The following is a 6,000-nucleotide window of genomic DNA, read 5'->3' on the forward strand; positions in this document are numbered from 1 at the left end:
TACCCACTTAATTAGAAATTTCCCAAAATAACCCTCATTAGGCAGCCTACTCCTAGGCTCCACGAGCCTCACCACCGGTCGTGGTCCTGCCCGTTGACCATGGTCCAGTATCTAGGACGCAAGGTTTTGGCCCCCATAAGTCTCAGGCGTGACCACGAGCCCTCTCATAAGTCGTGGTCTTCACCACTAACCGTGAAATGGCTCGTGGTGATGTGCCAACTTTAGGCAGCCTTTAGGGAGCTACTGCCCAAGCTCCACGGACCACTCCAGAGTCGTGGTCCTCACCACTGGCCGTGGTGGTGGTCGTGAAGATGAGGCAGTGCTTGCCTAGGTTGGGGCAGCCTTGGCCCTTGGCCCTTGCCCCTTTGCCTTGGCTCTTGCCCTCTAGTCTAGACCTGTTGCACCCTCACTTAGCCCTAGGTGGCCTACTAGACTACGGGGTGTTACATAGGGTATAAGGAGCATGGTGATCATAGCAGTATTATGCCTATCTTATGAAGATAGAGAAAATTGTTTTTGATAAATTCTTCACCGGCTCAAGTAATGCATATCCAAATCAATAAGAGAAACAATTTTTTGTCACTTTTCAATTTCCAAAATTTAAACTACAAGAATTTTAACCAATATTTTAATATACTTTTTAATCATATTTAGCTTCAAAATGTAATCAAATTAAGTTTTGAAAAGTGAAATGTGACATATATTTTGACACAAAAAGAATTGCTTAGTCAAAAATATCTTTAGCGTATTAGAAATAGTTCAAAAATGTCTTCCTTTCACCTATTGGATCAAATTTATCCCTCCTTCTTTAACCAATTAGAAATATATCAATTTTTCACATAATATATTAATATCCACAAGTTTTCCACTCAAAGAACACATGTTCCACTATAAATAAATTTGATTGTCAAAGATAAAAATGTATTTATTTAACGGACAAAAAATTAAATTCAACTCATTTAAAAAACAAATTGGATAATTTAATGTATTTTTAATATATAATGATAGAAGTGGGACCCGGGGCAAAAGTTGTGTGATTGTGATTTGTGTCCCATGCAGACAATGTGAGCCATGCAAAATCATCACCTAATGCCACCCATCTTTTCACTAACAATTCAAAAACAATAATAATAATAATAATTTATATTAAGAGTAATAATTATGGTAAGTTGGATATTAGCAGATAAAGTTTGTCAAATAATTAAAGCTGATTTTGACATGGAGAAGCACGAGATATATATAGTTGTTCTCAATCCTTCTCCTAAAATAAAATTATTTATTAAATATAATTACCCTTTGGTCACCCTAAAACTACAATAGAAAAGTTGTTTGACCAAACAAGGAAAAGTACTTTTGGGAACTCCTAGAAATTCTTCATTTTGAAAATATTATTTTATTTAAAAAAGCTACTTTTGAAAAGCATTAGTTTTACGTTGGCTGTTGTTCTACTATCTAAAGCATGATCGAACATTTAACTTAACATCCAGTGTAATAGTTCTTTCTCCGTTTTAAAAAGAGTAATTTAGTTTGACTTGATACGAAGGGTAAGAAAATAAAAAAGACTTTTAAATTTTATGGTCCTAAAATAAAGTTATGTTAAATGTACAAAATTATTCTTTAATCTTATGGTCTTACACATGTCACGTAGAAAACTGAAATTCAATTATTACCAAAAAAAGAAAGAGGTCAATTTGCTTTAAACTGACTAAAAAAAAAATGAATCATTCTTTTTTAAACAAAGAAAATATTTATTTTAGAATTTATATTTTCACATCATTTATTTTGTGATATATTGAATTTTAGCAACCCAACTTTCACTTCTAGTTATAAAATCGATGATGTTATATAGCATAGAATGTTGAGTTGCTAAAGTTCAGCATATTCATAAGATGAGTGCCGCAAATTGTAAGATTGATATGTGATTATACTAAATTAGATAAGATTATAGAAATTATCACATTAATTCGCTATAGGGTGCAATAACACATTGTTAGTTTGATTGCGACCTAAAAACTCAAAGAATCAGGTTTTTTGAACAATTATATTAGAAGATAAATTGTAAAATAAATAAAATTAAAATAAGTATTTAGCATGATAAACTCCTTGCTTAAGGAAGACAAAAACCACCATCTATCTCAATAGGACTTTCCCAAACTCTCCATTAAATTCAAATTATTTAAGGTTTTCAATCGTCTTATAACGTCTAACAAAAGCTACCCTCTTAACTCTTTATCTTCAATATTACTACTCCATCAATGAGTCCTACGAAGCAACATCTAGTGCAATTAACTAGCTACTTTTTTGTGTATGGAGTTTAAGAAAGTATGAAAAGATTAATGTCATAAGATTATTTTTAAAATAAATGAATTTTTCGATCGATACATTGTGTAAAGTGATGTATCTGACTAATATATCGTGTGAAGTAGGAATTTTTGTAATTTTTTCAAATGATAAAAGATTTTAAAGAGTATAATAAAATAAGTTATGTATTTAAGTAATTTTTTCAAATTTTATTAAGAGGTGCCAAATTGTGGGTTGAACTGATTTTAAATAAATTAAATTAATAAATAAATCTTTTAATACATATATACATAATTTGGACAAAACAAATATTACTGAATTTACTTGAGACTCCATAAGTCACGCTGTAAATCAGCTTTCATTGATATCGAGTACAATTTTAAAAAAAAAAATTCCTAGCAACTGATCTTAGATTATCAATTTAAACTCGGCAAATATATATTTATTTATACTATATTCTTAATCCAAATTAAATAAATTTGTTTTAGAACAATGAGGAGACTGACTGACTGACTGCAGAAGTGGCATCGGATTTTGTGCTAAATGTCCACTAACCCCAATGCTCTTTACAACCCACAAAATATTATATTCTCTCCGTCTCAAATTATCTAACGTAATTTTTGAATTATATTGGGTATGTTCATTATTGCTTCTTAAATAAATATAACTATTTTATACTAAATAATTTGTTTATTAATTCTTCTATTCATTTTTACCTGTCCACTATGCTATTTTTGGATGTCCATTTTTATTTATCCACTTTATTTATTAAATAAATAAATAATCATTTTGTGTCTTTTACCTTTGTTATTAAATACTACTATACATTTCTTAATATTTAGATAACTAATACTCTTTTTATCTCATATTAATTGATCATTATACTAAAAATATTTGTTACGTATTAGTTGATCACTTTACTAAATCAAGAAAACATTAATTAAAATTTCATATGATTACATTTGTTTGTAAAATTTCAAGAAGTTTTTTAAGGGGTTATTTTCTTATTTATGATTTCTTAAGCACCATGTAAAATGAAAATTGATCAACTAATATCAGACGAAGAGAATATTTAACAAGGGTAATTTGGTAGAATTACCTATATCATTTACTACTTTATTTTTGTGTCAAGTCAATAGTCGGCGACTATTATTGAATGGTGAAAATACTAATTACTACATTGTTTTATTTTAGTATATAAGTTGTTGACTCTTCCATGTTCATTAATCTTGTCCAATAGTCCCATTATAATTATCCCACCATTACTTAATTTTTATTATTAATAAACGAGCAATTATGCTAGGTAAAATTATAATTATTAGGTTGCAGTTTTGATCTTAGTGTCAGTGTACTATTTAGATTGACATAATTTAAAATTATTTTAGTATTTTTTTAACCACCTTTCCTCCATTAATTTCTAAGGGATTGTTTGGCACGTGAAGTTTTATTGAATTAACTATTTCATCTTTTTATATGAAATTAGTTAATTTATCATTTTGATAAAAATAATATTATAAAATAATCTTGAAATTAATCGACATTTATAATCAACCATAGAATAAAACGCGGGACAAAATAATTTTACATTTTAATATTTGAAACTATTGTCCTTATTGTGTATACAAAATTTCCCTTAATTATTTAAAAAGCCATAATAGGTGCAACTTTCAAGTTATTTCTTCGATATCTCGTGTGTCTCATTTTCAACCCCCAAAAAAAGAAAAATAGTATAGTTCTTTAACACGAAAAAGAAGATACATGCATAATCCATGATAGATTAAGCAATAATGGTGAGATAGATTTCGTCTCCCTTAATTAGAAATTTTGAGTTTAATTTTAAGAATTAAAAAAATTATGAAAATCAATTTTCTTTTCTCTAAATGCTATTTTTTAACAAATAAATAATTGCATTCAAGTGGTATTCAACGAAAAACGAGAATATAACTTGAACCTGCAATATTCATATCCATGAGATTGATAAGTTAATCATTCCTTAATATGTCTATCTTAGTAGGTTACTATAATATAACCTCTTTGAGCACAAATAATTAAGAAAGTGAAGTTATTGTGAAGACTAGAAAAAAAGTTACTAAGGTTTTTTTATCTGTCTATGATCATGCCTAATTGATTATTTCATCAAGATCTGTTATTTAAAAATAGAACTTATGCAACACGAATAAAAATTAATCGAACCAATAAAATTTGAATCTCCCATGATTAAAGAAGAAGGCCTAGAGTAGACCAAAAATCTAGTTTATGAAAATGGGGGGTGCACGCGGATATCCAAATAAACTCCTTTTTCTCTTACAACTGGACCCATGAATATTATTTCATTTCTGTTCCTTTTCGATCTAGTCTTTCGAAAAGAAAATAAATTTTTATTTTTATGAGGTAAAAATAAGATCGGCATACACCCAATCTTTTTTCAAATTTTAGTAGTTATACGAGTGTGTATGATATTTGCTTATCAATTTTACAATCCTGCACAACTATAATCTGGAGTATATATATGTTATAAATCAAACTATATATTGTATATTATTTCATGGAAGGTAGAAAATGAAATATTAAAAGGTCATTTGGTTAGGGGTTAGAGTTATGCAATTAATAATTCAAAGAGTAGTTAATTGATGCAATATTTAGTTATATGTATATAAAATTCTCTCATAACTTATGCATTTAATAATTATACAAGTTTGTAAACTAGTAACCAAACACCGTACTTAATATGCTAAATACATAGCAACTAAAAATACTATAAAAACATGATACTCTAGTTATGCCTATCTTAATACATGAATAATTTTACTCCTAACAAACAACCAAACAATCCCTAATACTCATGAATCAGTAATACATAAAAATAACTAATTCTCAATGACTAACCTCTACATTACTAATACGAAACACCTATATAACTCTAGATTGCAAGCAAGACTACTCCATTTGTTTCACAAAGGTGAGTATAAAATTTGCGCACACATCATCCTCGCCTTACTTGTGAAACTACCTCCAACATTAAGGCAAGACCTGCACACACACCATCCTCGCCTTACTTGTGAACTACCTCCAGCTTTAAGGCAAGACTTGCACACACACCATTCTCCCTACATCTCACAACAATACACCGTTTGTTTCACAAGGTAAAAGTAAAATTAGTGCACACATCATCCTACCCCTCTTGTGCAATTACCTCCACAGCTCAAAGCTCAAAGGTAAGACATGCACACACACCATTCTCCCTACATCCAACCGGCACACACATTAGCGCACACATCATCCCACACCATCCTCCCTACATCCAACCGGCACAGATCATCGTACCCCACTTGTGAAATTACCTCCACAACGAGGTAAGACCTGCACACACACCATCCTCCCTACATCCCGCCTGCACACACATACCATCTTCCATACACATTCCACATGTGAAATTACATTGGGCGTGTCATAAACTTCTTTTAGTTTCACAAAAAAGATAAGACCTTAAGCTGTTGGGTGTACAAACTTTGAGTCATCTTTTTGTGAAACAAAAAGAACCTTGCATGATGGACATACCAAATAACGAGTCCTCAAAAATTGGTGCAACACAAGCACAACCAATAGGAGATCGGATATCTTAAATTATAACTATGAGCCTTCAATGCTTCGGGAACCAGATTCAGCTCTGGGGCCACGATTATTGCTGCAAAGTATAAG

The sequence above is a fragment of the Solanum stenotomum genome, chromosome 3, assembly GCF_019186545.1.
Source record: "Solanum stenotomum isolate F172 chromosome 3, ASM1918654v1, whole genome shotgun sequence".
Lineage (NCBI taxonomy): Eukaryota > Viridiplantae > Streptophyta > Magnoliopsida > Solanales > Solanaceae > Solanum > Solanum stenotomum.